Source organism: Acomys minous (genome assembly GCF_964271855.1).
Source record: "Acomys minous genome assembly, chromosome: 10".
Lineage (NCBI taxonomy): Eukaryota > Metazoa > Chordata > Mammalia > Rodentia > Muridae > Acomys > Acomys minous.
The window spans coordinates 76,090,872-76,114,924 of NC_140491.1; the positions used below are offsets into that span (position 1 = coordinate 76,090,872).

The following is a 24,053-nucleotide window of genomic DNA, read 5'->3' on the forward strand; positions in this document are numbered from 1 at the left end:
ACACAAATAAACATGTAGAAAGATCTTAAGTGACTTGTGAACGATGCACGTAAGGAGTCTTGAAGTGGTGTTGCTAGTTCCACAGTACGGAGTCGGGAACCTTTGGTTCTCACAGAGATAGCAGTCAAATCGGAGGACTCGATGTGTGACAGCCTGCTCATGTTTTTAAAAGCTCTTTTTGGTAAGTAGAATGAGAATATTCAAAAATGCACAGGTACATTCAGGATCTTTTATATCAAATCTGGTCAGAATTCTGGAGGAAGTGATGGTGGTAGTTAGTCTTGAGTGTCAATTGATGGAACTGAGAGCTGCTAGGAGGCTGCACAGCAGACCTCTGTGTGTGCCTATGACTTTTTTTTTTTCCCAGAGAAGATTAACTAAGGGAATGGCACATCCTGAATATAAGCAATGCTATCCTACCAGCTGGGGGATCCAGATGGAATAAAAGGAAAATGGAGAGAGCCCCAGATGGACAGGCATCCTCTTTCCTGGACGCCATGTGAACTACTGTGCTCTGCCACAGCCTTTCTGGCAGCACGTACTAAAGCTGAAACTGTGGACCAGAACAAGTCCTTCCTCCTTCGAACTGTATGTCATGTGCTTGCTCACAGTAACTCCAAAGTCTGACAACACCACTTGGTGAAGTAGTGTGGGGCTTTAAAATGTTAAGCAACTGAACTGATGTATCATGATATAGTCTTCTGTAATCTTCTTCATAGACTAACCTGCTTTGGAATTTGAGTGGAGAAAAACGATTATTTCTACTGCATGGCAACTTGAGTGGGTGAACTGTAGAATTAAGTGAGGCCAGAAAATTAGGCTGGAGATTAATCATGGGTTTCATTTTATGTTCTGCAAGTAGTGACTAGAATGCTTTAAGCAAAATAATTTAAGGATCTCTCTGATTATACTGTAGAATGGACTGGAGAATAGAGTACAGGGAACCCATGAGGAGGAGACAGACAGTAAGTGAAAGGTGGCCATCTAAGTGACAAAGCTAGCTCAAGCTAGATGGTTAGAGGGCATCCTGTGAATATTTGAGATCTATTTGATGGTAAAATTGACAGAGCTAGATGATGGAATATAAAAGAAAGTAAAGAAACTACAGAATGACTCCCAGATTTTAGTTTTAAACAACTAAAGGATTTTGAGTGTTTACCAAATTTGGGAAGATCACTGAACAAACAGGCTGACATGAAGGATAGAAGCAGAGCCCAGAGTTTGACTCTGATAAGCTTGTGGTGCTCATCAGAACACTAAAAGCAATGTTACAAGAGTTTAGACACAGAAGTCTAAAACTCAAAGGAGGTTCCTGGTTAGAGATACACTTTGTGTAGTAGTCTCAATATAGATGGAAGACCAAAGTCAGCAAAAGAATAAACACTAGCAGAGAAGAAGTTAAAGGGCTAACTCTTGGGGTCATGCCAACATTTACAAGTCTCAAAAAGAAACTGAGAGAGTTTGTTGGTCTTAAAACCTTAGAAAAGGTTTTAAACGGGGGAGGGTAGTTCAGTTCGCAGAATCCTTGCTTAGCAGGAATGAAACCTTAGGTTCAATCCCCAGCACCACACAAACCTGATGCAGTGGCTCCAGCTCTCAAGCAGGGAGGTAAGAGGATCCTAGTCTCAAGGGATTTGAGGCCAGTTTGTGCTACAACACCCTACTTTGGGTAGGAGTAGGCCTGGGGAAGACTTGTGTACTAGAAGTCAAGGGAGAAAGTATCATTAAATGGAAGCAATTTAAGACCAACTTCTCAGATGGCTGGGGAACAGAAGTTCAAGGCCAGCCAGGCAAGGCTACAGAGTAAAATTAAGACAAGTTTGTACACTGTGGTAAGGTCCTGTGTCAAAATAAGAAAGTAAAAATAGGACTGAGGATACAGCTCAGTAGTAGAATACTTGTCTAGCATGTTCAAGGCCCTGGGTTCAAACAAAAACAAACATCAGAGAGGGGAGGTTCAGATTTTAGCCATTTTCTTTCATCTACTAGCAAACTGTACATCTAGTAGCTTTCACAGTATAAGATGGATAGATCTAGGAGTGATCAAGTTAGGTAGTGTTTGTCTTCCTAAAGTAAGAGCACATATTTTAATGGTTTCTGTGTAAAGCTATATAGAAATTCTGAGAGCCTGTCTAAATTTCATGATGCTGTCCTTAATGTTCATGTGTTGTGACCCCTCTAGTGGAGTCTGTGTGACAAATGTTACTACAGAACCTGAGGCTACAACCCTTACTCATAAGGAGAGCCTCTTGAAAACGGGTCTGATGTTCTTGTCAGGAGTAACTGATTACAGCGCTCATTGTTTTGGAAACATTGACTGTTTTCTTTTTCTGTCTATGTTTTTACTTTTTTTTTAATCAAAGAACTTTTTAGATGTAACTGTAACTGTGTTGCTACGCGACCCTTGACTTGAAACTGTAGCCAAGGGTCATTTAGTCAAGTTTACCACTAAGTTTCGTTTCACTTGTTAATAAAAACATGGCAGAAAACTTAGTCACCAGTAAATAGTTCATATTATGACTTTCAAAATAGGGTGTTTGAATATGAATATAACTCAAGATAGTGAGTGACAGATGAACTAAAAAAACAAAAAACAAAAAAACTGTCTTAACTCACAGATGTTTAACATGAGAGAACATTGACCTTTGATAAAGAGGGCACATACACTGATACCAATCAAGATTGTTGACAACATAATCACACTGCATCCTATATTTTAAATTGTATTAAAAAATAATGTAACCAAAAAAGACACCCCCGTTTTAAAATGTGTATATAAAGCTGGCTTGCTTGTCTCTAAAATACACTCAAACGCAGACTCAATCCTGAGTTTGTCACTCGCCTATCTCTTGCCCACCGACGCTTTGAAAACTCCCGACCCCAAAGACCTACACCCGACCGTGACCACGACGGTCCATGACACTCATGGTGACTCCAAATTTTTTCCAATTTCTGCAAAGAGGCATTGATTCATTAGAAAGAAAGGTTAGTATACAAATAGATTAATTCAGAACAGCAGCCCAAGTGTTGTTAAGTACACAGATGTCATTTATTTGTTTAACTGTTTATTTACTTCTTTATTTGGAGACAGGGTCTTACAATGTAGACCAAGCTGGCCTGGAATTCATGAAATCTGCCTGCCTCTGCCTCCAAGTGCTGGGATTAAAAGCCTAAACCACCATTTTGAGCAGCAGTTTTGATTTTGTTTTTTTTCCCCCTCAAGCCAGTAACCCCGGCTATCCTGGAACTTAAAAGAGATCCACCTGCCTCTGCCTGTCAGTGCTGGGATTAAAGGTGTGTGCTACCATTACCCGGCTGTCTTTCTTTTTCTTTAGGGGTGGGGTACTCTTCTTAATAAGAAATCTCAGTAGTCAAATGAATCTAGTGTTTGATGATGGGAACATCAGAAATTTACTGTCATAAATTGTTTTGATGACTGTTCCTGAGAGCCTCTTTGGAATAAACCCAAAGATAATTTTCCTTGGTAACTGTTTTTGATAGTTACCATCTTATGATAGCTACCACATGTATCTTTTTACTTCTCTAATGGAGGGTTGTAACTTAAATTCAAATTTAGTCTAGATGTTTCTAAAAAGAACTGTAGTCCCTGGTTGAGAAGTAATAATAACTGAACAAAACACAACTACTAGCATTCTATAAGTCTTTTACCAATAATATCTTGTTTTTACATCAACCCTGGGGGTTTTTGTTTGTCTGTTTTTTTTGTTTTGTTTTTCAAGACAGGATTTCTGTGTATAGCCTTGGCTGTCCTGGACTCATTTTATAGACCAGGCTGACCTCAAATTTACAGAGATCCACCTGCCTCTGCCACCCCAAGTGTTGGGACTACAGGTGTGTGCCACCACGCCAGGCTCATATCAACCCTGTTAAGTAAAAGTGTAATCTGTTTATGGGCAGGGTTTGTAGTATTCAAGAGTCTAAATTGGGTGGTGGCGGAGGCTGGCAGATCTCTGAGTTTTCAACCTTCTTGGTGTACAAAGCAAGTTCATGGGGGTGGGGGTGGGGGTGGGGGGAGGGGTGGGGTGGGGGGAGGGAGGACACACAGAGAAACCTTGTCTCAGCTGGGTATGTGGCCCACATCTGTAATCCCAGCACTAGTGGAAGAGGAGGCAGGCAGATTTCTGTGAGTTTGAGGCCAGCCTGGTCTACAAAGAGAGTCTAGGGCAGCCAAGGCTACACAGACAAACCCTGTCTTGAAAAACAAACAACCCCTCCCAAACCCAAAAACAAACAAAAAGAATTACAATGTCTTACCTGTCTTCTGTCCTCCTCACTCCCCTCACTGCACTGGTATGTTTAGTGAGTTTGTTTTTAAACTTTTATCCACATATGTAACTAAACATCATTTATACAGGCACGTGTATTATAGATTTTTTTAAGTTTTTTTCTTTTTAAAATTTTAATTATGTAAATACTGTGTGAGTGCAGGTGCCTGTGAAGACCAGAGGTGTCATATGCCCTGGAGCTGGAGTTACAGAAAGCTGTGAGCCACTACATGGTGCTGGGAACCAAACCCAGATCCTCTGCAAGAGCAGCTAGCACTCTTAACTGCTGGGCCATCTCTGTAGCCCAATACATGTTACAAAAACTTAACAAAAACAGGATCACATCAGTCATTCTGTAGTTTGTCTCCACTTTCCTCTGACTATGTTCCTGGTGATTCAGTTAAGTGACTCCTATTATTCACTGTCTGCCTATGACAGTTTTATTATTCCTGTACATATTAATCTATTATTTAAGACTTTTCACTAACTTTATTATCCTGCATTCTGGATTATGACTTAACCTCCACTGTCTTAAAGGCAACTCTCTTTTCTTTCTCTTCTAGTCAGCACAACTGCAAAAGATTCCAGCAGAGAAATAGCTCAAGGAATTTGCAGGCATCCACTAAATTTTCACTAGCACAGTACTTGGCCTAGGAGAGTGCTCTGCAGCCTATCTCACTGGTCATGCGATATTTTCTAAAGCGTTGATTACTGCCTTCTGAACTGAAGCATTCCCTGAAGACTTTTTCCCTTGAGGTGTAAACAGCATGAGTCACAGGCTTACCTAAGAATGCTTTCCTAATTTTCTGAATTTGCTACTTTTTGAAAATCATGCCCATTTCAAGCCATGTTAAACATTTCAGAGGCACTCTCACAGAGCAGTTTGCCTAGGATAGGTAGTCCCCTATTGTATATAAGTGAAACTGTGGCCTATACAGTCAAGTGATTTGGCCAAGTAACAGAATCAGCCTGATGAAATTCACTTCCTAAACGAGAGAAAGCCAGTAGATGTAGTCAAAATTGAGCCATCTAAGTAGCAGGGAGGGATCCACTTAGAGGTAACAGAAATAGCAGCAGTTTGGGGTTTTGTTTTGATTGCTTAAAATCCTACAGGAAATAAGGCTGGTCCTCCTGAAAAGCCTTAGAGAGCCATCAGCCTGCAATCTCCTGATCCTCCCTCCTTTGCACCCTAATGAATGCAAGGTTCTTGGATCACAGTGTCAGCAATTGCCTTTACATTTCTCAGGATCTTCAAAATATGTAAAGCAGCTGGGCATTGGGACTACCCTCAAACGCTGAACCCTGATATACAGATAGGTTCATTTTTCATAATTATGGTATTTTCATCCAAGTTTTAGAAAAATACTTTTAAAAATTGAGATGTGAATGTTTTTCATGTACTTCAACAAATTACTGAGGCAATGTAGAAAGAAGAATTTTGCAAAAACATTAATTCTTTGGATAAAAAGAAATCTCAGTAGCAAGATGACACAATGAATGGTCGGAAAACACTGGTGGGGGGCTGTTTGGTTTTCATACTTGTCCCTCGGATATTCTTTTCTCTCCACCTCTAATCAAACATGATTGCAGTGATGTCTCTGTGTGAAAAAAGACCACTGTGTTCAAAGGGGTCATGGTAGGTTTCATACCCCATTTTAATACAATGTATATGATAACTAAACTTCCAATTTTTTGTTAATAATTTTTCATTTAAGTATTAATTAGTGCAGAGTTACAGTGTATCTGAGATGGAGGAAATGCTACCAAGCAGGCACTAGTTGCAGTAATTAAATCAGATTTTCTTTTCATACAACATTTTTCTCTAACAAAGGAATCTCTCTCTCTCTCTCTCTCTCTCTCTCTCTCTCTCTCTCTCTCTCTCTCTCTCTCTCTCTCACACACACACACACACACACACACACACACACACACACACACACACCATGAAATGTCTAATATTTGCCTTAGCTCAATTGTTCAAAATAAGTCAGGTCTAATTCAAGAAGTCTAAATAAATTGAACTTGCTGCTAATTTCAAATGCAGGTTTTCCCCTCTTCCCCCAACCCATTTCTGATTCCATTTGTATATCTGCAAGTCACATTATGGACCCCCAGCTGTTTTATTCATTTACTCCTATAAGATTGGGAGAAGAGTTAGAGGCTGTTTTGTATTCCTTTTTTTTTTTTTTTCCTGGTTCTTACCATTAATTGTAACCAATTCTTTGAAGGGTTAGTGATAAAGAGACAGCAACTTCTCCATTACTCTTTCAACTGCCATAAACAGTTTGCATAATAAATTAGCCACTGAATTAACCCCCTGGTCCTCTGGAAAAAGATACAGCAAAACAGGGACCTTACAGTTGGACTTGGGAAAAGAAAGCTTGAAGGATGACAATCTGCACTGGCGCAATGGAATGACAAATCCTTTAAATCTTTAAAACCACAATCCATTTGGCAGAACTGCTCATTCTGCCCAACCCAGGCATTTCTGTCTAACATTTGTATGTACACATTAAACTATATCATGATTTCACAACATCAGTGTATTTTAAGATAAATCCTATGATTTTTGTACATTTTTTAGACTACAAACCTGGGTTTAAATAATCTCAAAATAACGTACTAAGAGCATCTGTGTAGCTCAATCCAAGTTTAAAGAGCCCAATACCAGCTGTTGGGGGAGGGATTTCACACGTGGTACACAAATCCTAACCAAATCTCGTTGTCACCCCTTACTCCCACCACCAATTCTCTCACTGATGGAAACCCAGTAAGTAAAGCAAATGTTAGACTAAAAAAGAAAAAAAGGGGAAGGGAAGAAGAAAAACAAAACTAAAAATCCTCAGTGTTTAGGTGTATACCACCACCACCAAAATGTTCATCCTTTCCACTTCCACACAGTGTCAGCATGAGGACAAAAGGCATTTAAAAATCAATTTGGAGTGATTTCTAACAGGAGTTGCCTAGCTCTACAAGTTGGAGAATGAGAACATTCCCAAATGTTGAAAAGCACTCAAGTTGTTATTTTTCCTCTTTTAAGGAGCAATCCAGTTTTCAAAGGAAATTCATTTTTGTAGCATTGTTGTGGTTTTAGGTGTCTGTCCTGCAAGCTGAGCTGTTCCCACAAGGGCTGCATCTATCTTGAAGTGTGCACAATAGCTTCTCTTGCTGCGCTCTCTCTCCCTCTGTTATTGATCCTTACAGATGCTCCAAGACCCTTCCCCCATCTTTCTCCAAATCCCAACCCCCCATTCTGAAAGATAGCTTAAGAAATAAGACTTCCTGCCTAGCGACTGGCAGGGCTGAAAGACCAGATTGTATGACTCTACAGATCAGGCTGGCCACAGTGAAGGCTTGAATAGAGTTAACCCTCTGTGAACTAAAACAAAACATTTGCATGCCCAGCTGTGACAAAGGTTAATTTAAATGGACAAGGGACCAATATCTAAAACCAGGCAACACTTTTTTTTACAGTAGCATTTTCACTGACTTTTGTAAACAGCTAATTTTGCCTTTTAAACTTTCAAAGACCTCACTCAGCTGGGATAATTAATTTTGCTTTCTAAAATTTGGTATGAAAGTTTGGGTGAAACTATAACATTTTCTTGTTTCTTGTTCTTGATTTTAAGTACCCAGTTATTTTCTGTTACTGAATGGCTAAGAAAAGAATTGAAGTTTTAGAATTTAATGAAATATACATTTTGGGAGAATTATCCAGGCATCAGGAGTTAGTAGACTACATATCACTCAAATTGGCTGGGTGGAAAAATCCCCCAAGCCTTACATTCTCCACAACGAAATTCATGCTCTGTACCTCTGCCTATCCCTAACCTATTTGATGAATCACATGAAAACCTTAATTTCTAAACCATTCTATTTGTGTAGAATATATCAAATGACTACAAGGGCAATTTAATAAAGAGGAAGGTGTTTACAAAAAACTACAGGTCATATACATAATTGATAATTTCTACATCCTTTTGTTTCTACTAACTTACAACAACTGCCAATGCAGTAATGCTGCATATAGTGAGCTGGAAAACAGCATCTGAGGAAGGGAGCAGCAGTATTGCACAGAAGAGGCCAACTTTAAATGGAAGGCTCACTTCCCTGACTCATGCATCCCCGGAGCAATCACAAGCCTGCAAAGCTGCCTATGACAGATGTTAGCCACGCTGAAAGGGGCTGGGAAGCTTTCCGGGGACAATTTCATGGGGGCACTGCCATTACGAGAAATTTATCAACTGCTTCAAAGATTTGAGAGCTCTTTTGGCTTGATAAAGCCTGCCAATAAAGAATCAAACTTGTAGACTCTACATTATCAATGCAGCAAATCATTAACGCTAAAGCTCACCTTTATACTGTTTGATAACTGTATTTTTCTTTCCTGGCCCAAATAATAATGTGGGATACTGGGGTTTCTCACATAAGTAGGAGTCTATTCCATATAAACAAGTTATAACAATAACTGATCAATGTTATTTATATACACAGAGAAAAATCTACTCACTTAAAACACACTTAAAAAGAAATTAGCAACAGTTCAATCTTATACCTCAAACCATAAAGCTTTAAGTCCCCCTAGAGGATGAGGCTACCTTATCAATGGCCTCATGACCCCAATGGCTTTGACAGGCTGTAAACTGGATTAAAGAATTTAAAATATAAACAAACTCCATCGAGAGGTAAAACCCACAATGTTTAAAGATTAAATTTACTGTGTGCTGAAACACAAAGCTTAAAATTTTTTTCAATCAATGTAAAATTCAAATCCATCACCACTCTTTCCTGCTCTTTCTACAACAACCAATTCACTATAACTTCAATTTCCCATAGCTTCTTTTTTTATATTTCACAACATTTGCAGGCAGTTCTTTTAAGAAAACTTGGCTGAGTTCTGGCAAGATACAAAAACAAAACAAAACAAGCAAAAACAAAAAACCCAAAAACCCAAAACCCATTTGTCTGTGAATCTGATCTAAACCTTCCAGGAATTTTTCTAAACTTCCTGGGTTCTGGACTTAAACTATCAGTTCCCTTACCTTCCCATGTCTCCATTTCATGCTTCTTGGAGTCTGCTGAGAAGTTCTACCAGAGCCATGGAGAGACTGAGATTGCAGGGCAAACCCAGCTCGATGACCACCCTTCCCACACTTGGTCAATTTCTCTCTCTAAGGCGAACTCCGACAGTCATCCTCACAGGTCAGTTTACAAGCCAGTCATGTGATTACAAAGTTCAGGCTCTAAGGTCACAGTGTGCATGGAGTTCGTTTATTACCAAAGGTTATCTGAGTGGAACTGATAGACTTATTTTCCTCAGCTAACAATACTGCCTCGCACGCTTTTCTGAGAACTAATACAAGATCATTTAAAATTAAATGCTCCTCCAGTCTAAAGCAAATCCTAGAAATAAAACCCAAAAACATTTTCGAAGAACTAAATTTAAAAGGGTTCTAGTATATAAGGCGGTTTTTGCTTTCTTTTTACCCTCTATGTTACACTGTTTTTAAACTCTGGATTTAAAATTCAGTGCTGAAAAACTTTGACCTAAAGGAAAGGCAAAACAATTCAAGGTAAGCATAAAGGTTTTGACTTTTTTTTTTTTTAAATTTGGTGTTCTCTGTTCTTTGTCATTATAATAAATAATGACAAGGCAAATTCTGAGAAAACAGAGCTTAAGCTAGGCACTGCTCTTAGGGCCCTCTTTACCTTTCAGTCTCCCAAACTCTGGATGGCTGGAGGGGGGAAGATACATACTTCAAAGATTGTAGAAAAAGGAAACTAGGACTTCAGAATCCTTTTGGAAACCAAAGGTTGGAATTCTTGCCCCCAGCCAAAAGGCTGCTGCATCACTTAAAGTAGGCTTGGTGCTTCGTTCCTGAGGTGCTGGAAGTTCTTAAGCACCCACCATGCTACAGTCTCCCTGGTTCCTGAACACTCGCTGAGAGAGGAAGGGTTTGCAAATACACTCTCACCTCTCATTTCTTGCCAAAGAGTTTCAGAGGCTGGAAAATCTGGGTCATATACAAATGACACCTAGCCAAACACTCAGGTATCAGAAGGAATACATGCATAAAAAGGGCAAGCTACCATATTGAAGGCCTTGGCTTTGATTCCAGCTCTACACAAAGTGGCGGGGGGGGGGGGGGGGGGGGGGGGACCGACGACAGCTAGTTCCACTGAGAAGGTGGAATAGAACTGAATTCCAAAAGATACTGTGATGTGCTTCATTCTAAGAAATTTCCTTTTCTCCAGCTTAGCTTTGAGAATAAGTTAATGGCTAGATGAATTTATATTAATGCTCCAAAAGTACATTTTCCTTGCATAGTAGTGGAATCTGTCACTTGCCAGCCATAACTGAATAATGAATATTCCTATCACCATTAAGGGTTTTCTTTTTTTTTTAACGATTTATTTATTATTATTATTATAATATATACAGCGCTCTGCTTACATGTACATATGCAGGCCAGAAGAGGGCATCAGATCACAGTATAGATAGATGGTTGCGAGCCACCATGTGGTTGCTGGGAACTGAACTCAGGACTTCTGGAAGAGCAGGCAGTGCTCTTAACCTCTGAGCTATCTCTCCAGCTCCCCCATTAAGGGTTTTCTTAACCCATAGCATCAGGATCAGCTTCCAAAGAAAGCCCAAGGGGGGAAAAAAACCCTTCCAATTATTTAGAAAACAAGAAAAAGATACTATTTACCTAAAAATAAATGCTTTGCCACTGTCACTGCACTCCTTATACAACCAACACACACACACACACACACACACACACACACACACACACACACACACACCCGCGCGCGCGCGCTTTACTAGTTTTCCCATCACTGTAAAACAAGAAATTAAAAAGATTTTCCTTTGCCAGGCGGTGGCAGCACACACCTTTAATCCTAGGGCTACAGATGCAGATGGATCTCTGAGTTTGAGGAAACATGGTCTACAGAGTGAGTCCACAAATGCCAAGGCTACACAGAAAAGCCCTGTCTTGAGAAACAAAACAAAACAAACTTTCCAGTTTCTATCAAACTTAATGATGCTTTTGATTAATTTTACTAAGTGACAGTAAAGAGAATGAGGGTAAAGCCTGGGAAGGTAGCTAAGTGACAGAATGCTAATTTAGCATACACCAGGCTAGAGTCCCACCCTCAGCACAGCAGAAGTGGAAACGCTTATTTCAAAGAGCAATTTCTAGCTCCATGAAGGAGATAGTGTTATATTTAATAATTATGGCAGTAATATATAAGGTAATAAGGTATAATAAGGTACCAGGCAGCAGATAGTATATTGTAGAGGAGTTTATTAAATGAGCATGGGGGGAGAAGGAATGGGGGGAAGGGGTACCCCAGAGAGACAAAGAGACAGAGACAGGAGAAGAGAGGGGAGAAAGAGGAAGAGGAGAGAGAGGGGAAGTAGAGAGGAAAAGTAAGAGAGAGGGGCAACGTAGGACTGTCCCTTTATATAGCCCTGGGCGGGGCCACACCCGCGTGGCAGGTAAGCAATTGACATCACAGGTAGGCCGGCTGAAGCAGAATGCTAATAGATGGGCTTGCCAAGATGTATGCTTCTGCACAGCTGAGTTCTAGAAGCTCCTGTGCTTCACCACAACTACTTTAGGAGAAAAAGGTAAACAGCCTGGATCCTGGTAAGCAGACTGAAGAGGAGAGCTAGATTCTCCTTGCTGCTGTTGTTTTGTATAGTGAGACTCAAACCAAAAGTACTGTACATTCTAAACAAGCACATTGCCTGTGGGTTTTTCTTTTCTTTTGGGGAGAGAGGCTCTTACTTTGCATACTTGATTGGCCTGGAAACCTACTTTGTAGGATTAAAGGTATAGGCCACCATGCCTGGCCTTCCTAACAATTCTTGATACACCTATAAGCCTTAGAACAGTTTTAAACATACAGTTATTTTATATTTTAATTATAATTTAAAGGTATTTTTGAAATGTCATTCTTTTAGCTGGCCATGGTAGTGCACACCTCTAGTGCCAGCACTCAACAGGCAGAAGCAGTTGGATCTCTGATCTCTAGGCCAGCAAACCTGGTCTACAAATCAGAATCCAGGACAGCCAGGGCTCTGTGTACTGTCTCGAAAAACCAAGAAGTTATTCTTTTAACAGGTGAGTTGTAATTTGGATCATAGCTGTGTTTTTCCCTATTGTCATTTCCATAGCTTTTTGAGAACACTTCCCAGGATTTTCCAGTAGGTGGTGGCAGAAGGTGAACACGAACCTCACTGCCAAAAACAAGCTCTGGCACCAGCTCTGGGGACCACTGCGGAACACAATTCACTCAGGATTCTGTTCTAATACAGGGACTTGTGACTAAGAAGGGGGAAAGTAAGTTGGAAACTTTTTTTTTTCCTAATACTAACTTTGTAGTATAGGTAAGAATAGATTAATAAAATCTTACATCAGCACTGCATCTGAGTCCATGTGTAGGGTGGAACTTTAGCTAGCCCACAAGACACTTGGTTACATTATCATTTTATAGATGGAAAAATCAAAACCCAAAGACAGGACAAGGCAATCATCAAATCAACTGAAAAGAAAACAAGTATCCTAATTTCTCATTTCTTCCATTATATCATGTAACCTTGAGAGGTAAAGCCTCTCGTCAAATGCTGTGGTTAACCCTGTTTCCCATGTAGCTGTTTATTCAAATGAAAATTTTTAAAGATAAAGTCAGCAGGAGCCAGACAGTTAGGTAGGCTGTATTTCTCTGCTCCTCAGCCTTATTTCTTTAAACAGGGTCTTTAACTAAATCTGATTCTAGAAGCTTGCTAGCCAGCCTGCCTAGCCAAAATCACTGTTTAGAGTAGTGGTTCTAAACCTGTTGTTTACAGCTCCCTTGGCAAACCTCTATTTCCAAAAAAATAATTACATTACGATTCATAACAGTAGAGCACTCATGTAGATAGACAGGTAGATAGATAGATAAATTAAAAAGAATGTTTATTTAAAAAATAAATCAATAAGAATAAGAAAACCACCAATGGGCAGAAAATATGTCCAGGGCAAAGACCTCTTAGTAAGACTAGTTGTCAGGGCTGGAGAGATGGCTCAGCACAGGAAATAAGAGGGAACCATAAACCATGCATCAGATTGGCAAACAGAGTGATTATTTTGTTTTACTTTGGGTAATGAGTATGCTCATACAGTTCTGGCAGTTGACGTATAGCTCCTTTCAAAATTTAAACTGCACATGCCCTTTAGCTCAAGAATCCCATTTTTTTCCTTATAGAAGTATTCACTCTTGTTCACAAAAATGAATGTATAACCATGACAGTGGAGTATCTGTCACAATCTTAGAGGAATAGTCAAGCTGGGGAAGTGACTTAAGGAGTTAAGAAGCCAGACTACCACATCTCGCCTGGCCTCCTTACCACACTCATTCTAGATGTTAGTGAGGCTCTGAGTCTTTTGGTCAGTACCTTTCTCCAACTGTTCACTAACAAATGAATATCATCTTAATTTTATTTTCTCCCCGAGAAAAGGTTTCTCTGTGTAGCCTTGGCTGTCTTGGACTCACTTTGTAGACCAGGCTGGGCTCTAAGTCACAGTGATCCACCTGCCTCTGCCTCCCAGGTGCTGGGACTAAGGCGTGCGCCACCATGCCCAGCTTCATCTCAACTTTTGACAATTCAGTTTGCAAATAAGAGGTTAGCCCTATGCTACATGAAATATCTTCTGATGTTGCAGTTAGTATATTCTGCTTGAGGGTTATTTTATGATGCTTGAATTCTGCTATGTTGTGCTCTGCCTGGCAGCTGTGGCCACTGCCCTGAGTAGACAATTAAGCAGTGTTTGATACCTTGGTATTCTCTTTTCCTCTTACAGACAATAAGTACTATGCAATGAAAGTTTCTGAATATGTGTTTTTTCTAAGGCTTGCTGAATTATCTTTTTTTTTTTTTAATGAACGAGGCAATTTATTAACCCAGCATCCTTCGTTCTAGTGCTTCTTGTTGGCAGCTGCCACCTGTCCAGCAATCCTGTCCAGATCTCTCTGTCCCTGAGGTGTTAGCTTGCAGCCCCCATCTTGGTCCTTTTCCACCATTTTCAGCCCCTCCAGGGCTTGGAGGACCCGGCGGGCCACACTCTTGGAGCCTCTGCTGAAGTGGCTGGGCCTGACACCGTTTCTCTGCCATCCTCCATAGATCTTGGTCATGGAGCCAACCCCTGCATCACCGCGGAGGTACAGGTGCCGTGCTGTGGAAGCAGCTCGTGTGGAGAACCAGTTCTCATCACAGGGAGCAAGCTCTTTATGTTTGGCCAGCTTGACTGTGTCCACCCATTCGGGGACTTTCAGCTTCCCGGACTTCTTGAGGAAGGCTGCAGAGCTCTGACGAACTCCTGCTGGTTAACGTCTTTTACAGTAACTCCAGGCATCGTGCAGCCTCCGCGCTGCCAGCCAGGGGAAAGGGCCTGCTGAATTATCTTTAAAGAAATAAGTCTTGGGATTGGGTCATGCATCGGGATACTAAAGAATAAAGTATTTATGACTCCATATAGCTTTGTCAGGTCCTACAGTGATTTAAAAAAAAAAAAAAAAACTCATCTAAAGCCAGGCGTGGTGGTGCATGCCTTTAATCCCAGTATTTGGGAGGCAGAGACCAGCCTAGTCTACAAAGTGAGCCCAGGACAACCAGAGCTATTATACAGAGAAACCCTGTCAGGAAAAAACAAACAAGCAAAGCAAAACAAAACAAAACAAAAACTCCTCCAAACCATTGTGGATGTTCTTCAGCCCACCAGCAGAGGGCAGTATTTCCCACATAAGCAAGGCCTCAAGAAGCAGACCTCAAATCTTAGAATGGAAAAGGATGGTCACAAAGGCAGAGTCCACAAAGTATGGTAACAGTCTGTGCTCAAGATTTTTGGAGGCAGAACAGACCCCAGTTTCTCCAATACCATACAACAGGGACTACTTACAACTAACAGCACCTAACATTGTGTACTGGCACCACAGTGTAAAATATAACTAGCATGTAACAAGAATAAATAATAAAGGAGAAAAAAAAAGAAAAAAGAAAAAAGAAAAAAAATATAACTAGCATTCACGTGCATATATACTACTATATTAGCCATAGTTTATATAGCATACTTACACCAAGTTATATCTTACTAGCAACAAAAATTCCTGGAGCTGTACACCAAAGGGACTATGTCTACACACTCAGGTCTACTTTTCCATTTTCTGCTGCAGAAAGAATGAAAAGGGCAAACTCCTTGATCTACCAGAAATGTTTTATGTATCTGTGTACATGTATAGAGATTGGGGTATACAGGGGATAGAAAGAACTATACTCTTTGTGAAAGTTGGGACTTCTTCCTCAGTATATCACCATTTCTTTCTTTATTGTTTTAAGAACAGGGTCTTGCTAAAATAGTGGAGCACGCCTATAATCTTAGCACTTGGGAGGCAGAGGAAGGTGGATCTCGAGTTCAAGGCCAGCCTAGTCTACAGAGTGCGTTCCAGGACAGCCAGAGCTACACAAAGAAACCTTGTCTCAAAAACAAAAAATGAAACAAAACAAAACAAAGAAGAATAAAAAAGAAAGGAAGAAAAAGAAATAAAGAGACCACTAGTCTGAAACAGAATTATAGGTCTAAGATGTGCAAATTTATTGCTAAAATGTCTCAGATGTGGGCTGGAGAGTTGGCTGAGCCTTTAAGAGAGCTTCTAGCTCTTGCAGCTTATAACCATTTTTAATTCAAGTCCTAGGGGATTTAACACTTGTCTGACTTCCAAGAGCATATACTTGGTACACATACATACATGTAGGCAAAACATTCATGCACATAAAATAAAATGAATCTTTAAAAAAAATTTTTTTAAGCTTGAGAACTTGCTCTGTAGACCAGGCTGGCCTTGAGCTCACTGAGATCCACCTGCCTCTGCCTCCCAAGTGCTGGGATTAAAGGCGTGCGCCACCACCACCACCCAGCTTAAAAAACTTTTTAATATCTCAAAACAGTGTGCATGTTGGATCACCATGCCACCAAGCCAGCATGAAGTTTCAGCTATGCCAATGCTTCAACTCGTTGCTTACTTCAACCCTTATGAAGATTTCCTTCCCAACAAATGGCAAAGTTTCTATTTTTTGAAGGATGTGGCAAATTTCCTTGAACATGGTAGCAGCAGTTGGCTCACAGTCAAGATTAGCAAAACACTGACACCTCCGATTGTAACCATCTTCTTCCCTTCTTGCTGTACATTCTTGTCTTTTATTTTTATTTTTTCCCAGAGCTGAAGTTCTTAAATACTATACTGAGTACTGATAAGACTCCTTTATATCGCCGGGTGGTGGTGACACACACCTTTAATCCCTGCACTTGGGAGCCAGAGGCAGGCAGATCTCTGAGTCTGAAGCCAGCCTGGAGAATGAGTACCAGGACAGCCAAGGGTACACAGAGAAACCCTGTCTTGAAAAACCAACAAAACAAAACACCCCCCCAAGCCCCTCCCACACACACAACCAGGCTCCTTTATACTTTTATTCTGTCTCTTAATGGGCAACATCCAATACTTCTAATTAATTTCACATTAATTATCCTTTCTTCCAAAATTCCTGCTGACATCCAAGGGGCTAAATGTTGAGATGGGAGATATTTCAGAACTATCTTCACAAGTCCATTGGGATGCTTCCCTAAACAAAATGGAATCAAGAAAATAGATCTATAGCTGGGTAGGGATGGTGTACACCTTCAATGCCAACACTCAGGAGGCAGAGATAGGCAGATTTCTGTAAATTTGAGGCCAGCCTGGGTTACAGAGTTCCAGGACAGTCAAGGGTATTACCAAAGAAACTCTGTCTGAAAACAAACAAACAAACAAACCAACAAACCACGCAAGAAAGAAAGAAAGAAAGAAAGAAAGAAAGAAAGAAAAGAAAAAAAGGTTTCTTGGATTTACAAAACAAAACTCTTCAAGACACCAAATGCTGTTTCCAAGCCTGGTAGCTGGAGCCTCAGTACCTGATGAGTTTTCCATAGCTTGTTCTGTGCCCTGAGTTTTGCTCCAGATCAGTTATATTTCGCTAGCCCTCCCTCCTCACTGCCTATAGAACAGCGCAACAGCCTAGAACAGCACAAGCCCCATGTCTTCTCCAGTTACTATTTGACATTACTCTTTCTGTTGCTAACTTGCCTTTCTTTCTTTCAACCTCAGGGTATCATTAAAGACATCTGAAAACAAAATCCTTACACTCTGTCCCTATATTGCCAGTTACCTTTTTATCCCGAAGTAGTTTTGAGTAGAATATTAGATACAAGAAGAAAGGTCATAAGATATTCAAATTGGGAGACCTGGTGGCATTCAGAGGAAGGACAGCAGGTTACCAAGAAGAGACTTGATACCCTATGAGCATATACAGGGGGAGGAAGTCCCCCTCTGGAACAGTCATAGGGGAGAGGAATAAGGGGAAAATGGGAGGGAGGGAAGAATGGGAGGATACAAGGGATGGGATGACCATTGAGATGTAACAAGAATAAATTAATAAAAAAAAATTTTTTTAAAGGGAAAAAAAAAGATATTCAAATTATCTCCAAATTTCCTCAAGGACGAAGAGAGCATGGGCAAGTGACAAGTGCTAAGAGCTTGGAGTTAAAAGATCATGGGCGAGCTTCAGCGTTGCCTGTGACCTTTGCAATCTCCAGCAACTCTTCAAGTGTGCAGAGCTGAGGATACTTTGGATAAGTGGGTTGTGCTGTGCCTCCACTTTGATAACCTTACAGGAGATACTATGATGCTCTGATGAGATAATATATGTGAAAATATAGTAGAAAAAGCCACAGGTATACACACACTATTACTAAAAAGAAGCACAAAAATGATGATCAAGGGCTGCAGCTTGCCTAGTATGTATGAAGAACAAGGTTCAAACACCAGCTCCAAAATAAAATAAAGATGGTTAATATTGCAAATATTTTCATTAAATCTAGTGTTTACTTCATTAAATCTACTTGTATTGCACATTTTGTGCGTCTGTTTTGGTCACAAGATTCCCAGATTTGGAAAACCACAGTGTGCATAGTTGCAGGCCTGAAATGAACAATGCCAGCAGCAATAATCTCTCTCATACATTCTCCCACTAGCACACTACACTGCCCTTGGTTTCAAACTGGAAACCAAAGCTCTTAGGGTTGTCTGTCCTGAAAGCCTTCAAACTGTAACTGTAGTGCTGGCTCTCAATCTGCTAATACTCCCTGTAGGGTTTTCTATTTTTTTGTTTTTTAATTTGTTGGCCTCCATGGTCAAGCAAACCAATTCAGTATGATAAATCCTCCATCTACCCATCCACTTAAGTACCCATGCACTCATCCATCATATTAGTTCAGCTCCCCTGAAAAACCTATGAAGAAAAAGACTATGAAGTACATCTAGGGTTGAGTTTTATTTAGAATTTACAATGATCCAATACTTAAATAAAAGTCAGAAATATCATGGATAAAGTAAAACCAGTGTATCTTGTTTTTGTTTCAGCACAACAGATCCGGACCTCTAGGTCACTTAGGCCAGCTGTTAAGAGTATAAAAGGCTTCCCCCAGTGATAAAACGGAGTTTGTGAACAAAGGATAATTAAGAAGCTATCTTTATTTTAAAAAATGATTATGATGCACTTGCTTTGTAAGTACAGAAATAACATATCTATTTAGAAAATGCTTTTGGAAGAATATGAGATTTGCTAAGCAATTCTTGAATGCTAAGTATTGGAGTGGATGTAAGGTTTGGCACTTGATGTTTGTAAGACAAAGACTACATTTGTTTACTTCAGCAAATTAAACTGAGCTGTGAGGGCTGTAATGTTTGTACCAGAATGTAGTAGACGAGATGAGAACCAGCACCTACTCCAGTGGCTGTCCTGTCAACGACTGCAGGATATTACAATAAATAATTTCTACTCCATGTTTGCACATGGGATTGTGGTATTTATGCATTTATAAACATGGCCTATGTAGCCCTCGCTGCACATCAAATGGTCCTTGTACTCACAAAGATAGCATGCCTCTGCCTCCTGAGTGATAGGATTAAAGCCGTGAACAACCAAGCCCAGCCATTTCTCTTTCTTTCTTTCTTTCTTAAGATTTATTTATTTGTTTTATATATGACTGTTCTATTTGCATGCATGCCTGCCCTCCAGAAGAGGGCACCAGATCACATTATAGATGGTTATGAGCCACCAGGAATTGAACTCACGACCTTTGGAAGAACAGTCAGTGCTCTAAACTTCTGAGCCATCTCTCTAGCCCAAACCCAGATTTTTCTAAAGTTAACAATTTAAAAAACAAAACAAGCTTTTTTTTTTTTTTAAAGAAAGCAACAGAAAATGCAACAGTTGCGATGCACTAAGTATAAATGTCTTGGCCATTATATTCAGTGTTAAGAAATCAGCATATCAAAATAAAGAAGAAGAAGAAGAAGGAGAAGGAGAAGGAGGAGGAGGAGGAAGAGGAAGAGGAGAAGAAGAAAGAATCAGCATATCGTCTGGGATCCACTTCGGCTACAAATGACAAATCAAGTCAAAAGAGGTCAAAGAGGTCTCTGGTCTCCAGCAATGCTCAATTTTTCCTCTCTGAAGGCCTTTTAGGATCCATCCTTAATTCACATTCTTCCTGCTTCTTGAAATCACTGCTTATAATTGAAAAGAGAAACTACTTATAATTTTTTTTAACCTGTGGTGCACAGCCTACCAATCACAGGCAGGACCTTTGTAGAATGATCAGTAATAAAATGAGAACTGTTTGCTATTAGCTTAATTAAAGTCCATTTTAACCACATAAATGGGTCAAGTAGAGCTTGCTATATAACAAGAAGGTATTTACACACAACAAATTAGGACAGTGAATTGCTTAAATATACTTACTGTTAGAATTACATCATTAGTAAAATGTCATAATTCATGTTGCTTAAAAGCATTTAAAAATATTTCATTACATTTACACCACCACCACCCGTGTGTGTGTGTGTGTGTGTGTGTGTGTGTGTGTATGTGTTGGTACGTATGTGGAAGTCAGAGGTCAAGTAGCTAGAGTCAGTTCTCTCCTTCCACTGTGTGGGTTTCTGGCGATGAACTCAAGTCATCAGGCTTGGCAGGATACACCTTTACTCGCTGAGCTATCTTTCTGCCTGTCAAAACATCTTGATCATTTAAAAGTAAGTCCACTTAACACTATGACTTCAGAAGATTTTTGCAAGAAGGTATCATTAACTTCAACTTACCAGTGATGAATCAGGCACCAAATGGCAAGTGGGGGTGTCAAATGTCTGCGTACACGGAGCTAAGGCTTGACTAGTTTAGAGTATTGTCTCTTTTCTCAAGGCCAATTCCCCAAGTTCCCAAGTCTTACAAGGTGTAAGACCCTTCACTTCCAACAACCTTCTTCCTTGAAACACAGAATGTTTTCTTCTAAAGACAATGTTATTTGTATAATGTGGCTAAATACTATAATTGTGGCTTCTAGTCATCTCATTTTGAAAAACAAAATCATGCAAGTTTTAAGTCACTTGCAAGAATTTTCCAAAATATGTTGCTGGCACAAGGAAGTTCAGAACTTCCCCTTCAACACTGTAAATGCTTTTGGAGCAACAAGAACCTTTCCTAAATGAACACTTTATTATTTTAAGACAGGGTTTCTCCATGTAGCCCAGGCTATCTTGGAACTCACTCTGTAGGCTAGGCTGTAGCCTCTGCCTCCCGAGTAAAGGCGCGTACCTCTACCACCACCTGGCACAAATGAACATTTCAAGTGCTAATTGCTTTCAGAGTAAAAGAAAAAAAACATGTTTTCCAATTTTTTTCATACATGTTACCAAAATAACAGATTTTGAAAATGATGGCTCTAAATCAAAGTGACTATTTATGAACACTGTTAGATGTGAATTGTTTTATAGTACATTACATAGAATTAAAATGTAAGACTGTGTTAGAATCTCTACTCTTTCTAAACTTGCCCATTCCAGTTCCTTCAATCAGCTGCTTCTGAAAACCAACAGAGGTAAGGGAAAAGAAAGTGGACTCTGAGGTAAGACAGAGGTCATTTGTATTGTGGCTCTACTGCTTGAAGTTTCTGATGCTTGGCCAAATAACTAAATTGTTCAGTGTTTCAGTTTTCTCCTCTGAAATTGGGGCCATCACTTCTTGCCTTTCCTGGTCCTTATGAGGCATAAAGTAAATTTCCTAGCATCAAGGCAAGCTCAGTTTCTGGGAGAGATTTCTGTTCAATGAAGAGCAGTGGGTACTCAGTGGATATTGTCAACGAGTCAGCTTTAAACATAAGGAATATGTCTGTTGCATCTCCCCTTACCCAAAGAGGAAAACGAACATTAATGACATAGTTGGTAAAAAACATTTCTATTTCTAGTTTTTCCACATTGTAGCAAGCTAGATAAAATATGAAAGTTATATTTAAAATGAAATATTTGGACAAAGAGATTGCAGTGATTAAGTAGAAATGACTTTTTTCTTTTTAAATCTACATATTAAATAACTCTACATCACTACAAAAAACATTTTAACACAGTTTACATTTATGCAGAATAGCTTTAAAAGAAATGAAACCACCCTGTAATCCCTCAGATTATGTCTTAAAATAGAATGATAGGCCAGCTGTCAGATGTACACATTTTACACAAAATGGGGCCAAGACTCTCCTGCCAAAGACCACTGTAATTATGTGGGATCTGCCCCACTAGGATGGGAAACTCATTCCCTGCTCCCACAAGATCTAATTTTGTAACTCCTGGCAGGCTTCAAACTAACCAGTTTACCTGCCTCTGCTTCCCCAATGCTGGAATTAAAAGTATGTGCCACAACACCTGGCTATGGAATATGAGTTCAGAGCTTGGACATGAAAGGTTGTGAAACTGCTTCTGAGGCCTCCCTAAACTTACAACATGCTATTTCTAACCGGAACATGATATAACGGCTATCCAATATAGAATCTCTCCTTCAATGCTGTGTGTGTGTGTGTGTGTGTGTGAGAGAGAGAGAGAGAGAGAGAGAGAGAGAGAGAGAGAGAGAGAGAGAGAGAGAGAGCGGCGGGAATATTCTTCTTCTTCTTAAGGCATTTGGCTTGCTAGGTATGGTGGCAAGCACCTTTAGTAGCAGCACTTGAAAGGCAAAGCAGGAAGGTCTATAAAGTGAGTTCTAGGCCAGCTAGGGTTATACAGTGAGACAAACAAACAGGAAGACATTTCAATGTCTCTTATACTGATTTAGATATATGGGCCAGTAAGGAAGCGTTCTAATAAGAACAAAGTGTAAGGATTATCTGTTTAAAACAACTGGATGCAGGTACAGAAAATACAGCTCGGGTGCACATAGGCCACAAGTGCATTCATTCAAATACTGAGTACCCACCACCAAGTAATTTATATCTTTAGAGCTAAGGATATAGTGATGACCTAGAAAGACAATGAAGAAACTATAAAATGGTTGTTCAGCCTCGGGCTAGAGAGATGGCTCAGAGGTTAAAAGCACTGCATGTTCTTCCAAAGATCCTGAGTTCAATTCCCAGCAACCACATGGTGGCTCACAAACATCTATAATGAGTTCTGGTGCCCTCTTCTGGTGTGCAGGCACACATATGGGCAGAATATTATTTAAATAACCAAAATAAATCCCCGGGGGGAAAAAAGGTTCAGCCTCATATCTGGTACACGTAATACTGATAACTGAGGAAGGGCCTAGCTTACTTTAATGCCTCTCAAAGTTAAAAAGTTTCAAAGAAAATAATTACATATGATGTGTGAACAGAAAGTTGTTGGGTGAGACAATAGGTTTAAGATTGTACCTGCCATTTTTAGTACCAATCTGTTTTTTTATTTCACCCTACCCAGAAATGGTGGTATCATTAAACAGGAAATGATAGAGTAGACATGTAAGAGAACAGTCTCAGAGTTGTCCACTCTACTAAGCCCTATGATTTAGTAAAGGACATTGGCTTGGTCATCTAGTAACCCTACTTCAACAGCACTTAACTTTGTGTTAGAAGCTTCTCCTACAAAATTAAAAACAATTTTAAAGAAGATTTATTTATTATTATGTATACAGGATTCTGTCTGCATATATACCTGCAGGCCAGAAGAGAGCATCAGATCACATTACAGATGGTTGAGAACCACCATGTGGGTGCTGGGAATTGTACTCAGAACCTCTGGAAGAGCAGGTGACACTCTTAGCCACTCAGCCATCTCTCCAGCCCTAAAAACTGTGATCTTAAACCACAGACCCCTATGCACGCTGTTGAGACAATCTACTCAATGATGGTAAGAATTTAATCATTAATTTAATAAACACTTAGAGGGATACACATCCACACTGAAGATTTAACGGCAAGCAAGACTGACACATCTCTGCCCTAACAGATATGCAAACAGTTGGAACAAAAAATCAGCAAATTTAAGAATTATTTAATTAATTACCTGCGGCAAGTCAGGAGGCATGAGTAACAATAAACAACCTGGCATGGCAGGAATGAAAACACTCAGTCATAAGACTATCTACTAAACCATATACAGAAAATAACGAAGTATACCATCTTTCCTAAAAACACAACCTAGCCTTTTAACTAGCCAGATCCTAGATACACTTTTTGTTTGTTTGTTTGTTTGTTTGTTTGTTTGAGACAGGGTTTCTCTGTGTAGCCTTGGCTGTCCTGGACTCAACTTTGTAGACCAGGCTGGCCTCGAACTCACAGTGATCCGCCTGCCTCTGCCCCCCGCCCCCAGAGCTGGGATTAAAGGAGTGCG

The 24,053-nt window shown here is 39.9% G+C and overlaps 1 protein-coding gene and 1 pseudogene across 4 annotated transcripts in view; both read right to left on the reverse strand.

Moving 5' to 3' along the window:
- Window positions 1–24,053, reverse strand: part of NR6A1 (nuclear receptor subfamily 6 group A member 1) — a 173,256-nt gene that overhangs the window by 41,821 nt on the left and 107,382 nt on the right. The gene's annotated exons all lie outside the window — the stretch shown is intronic.
- On the reverse strand, window positions 14,197–14,704 carry LOC311606408 (small ribosomal subunit protein eS19-like; annotated as a pseudogene). The gene has a single exon. The product of its transcript is annotated as a small ribosomal subunit protein eS19-like (transcript).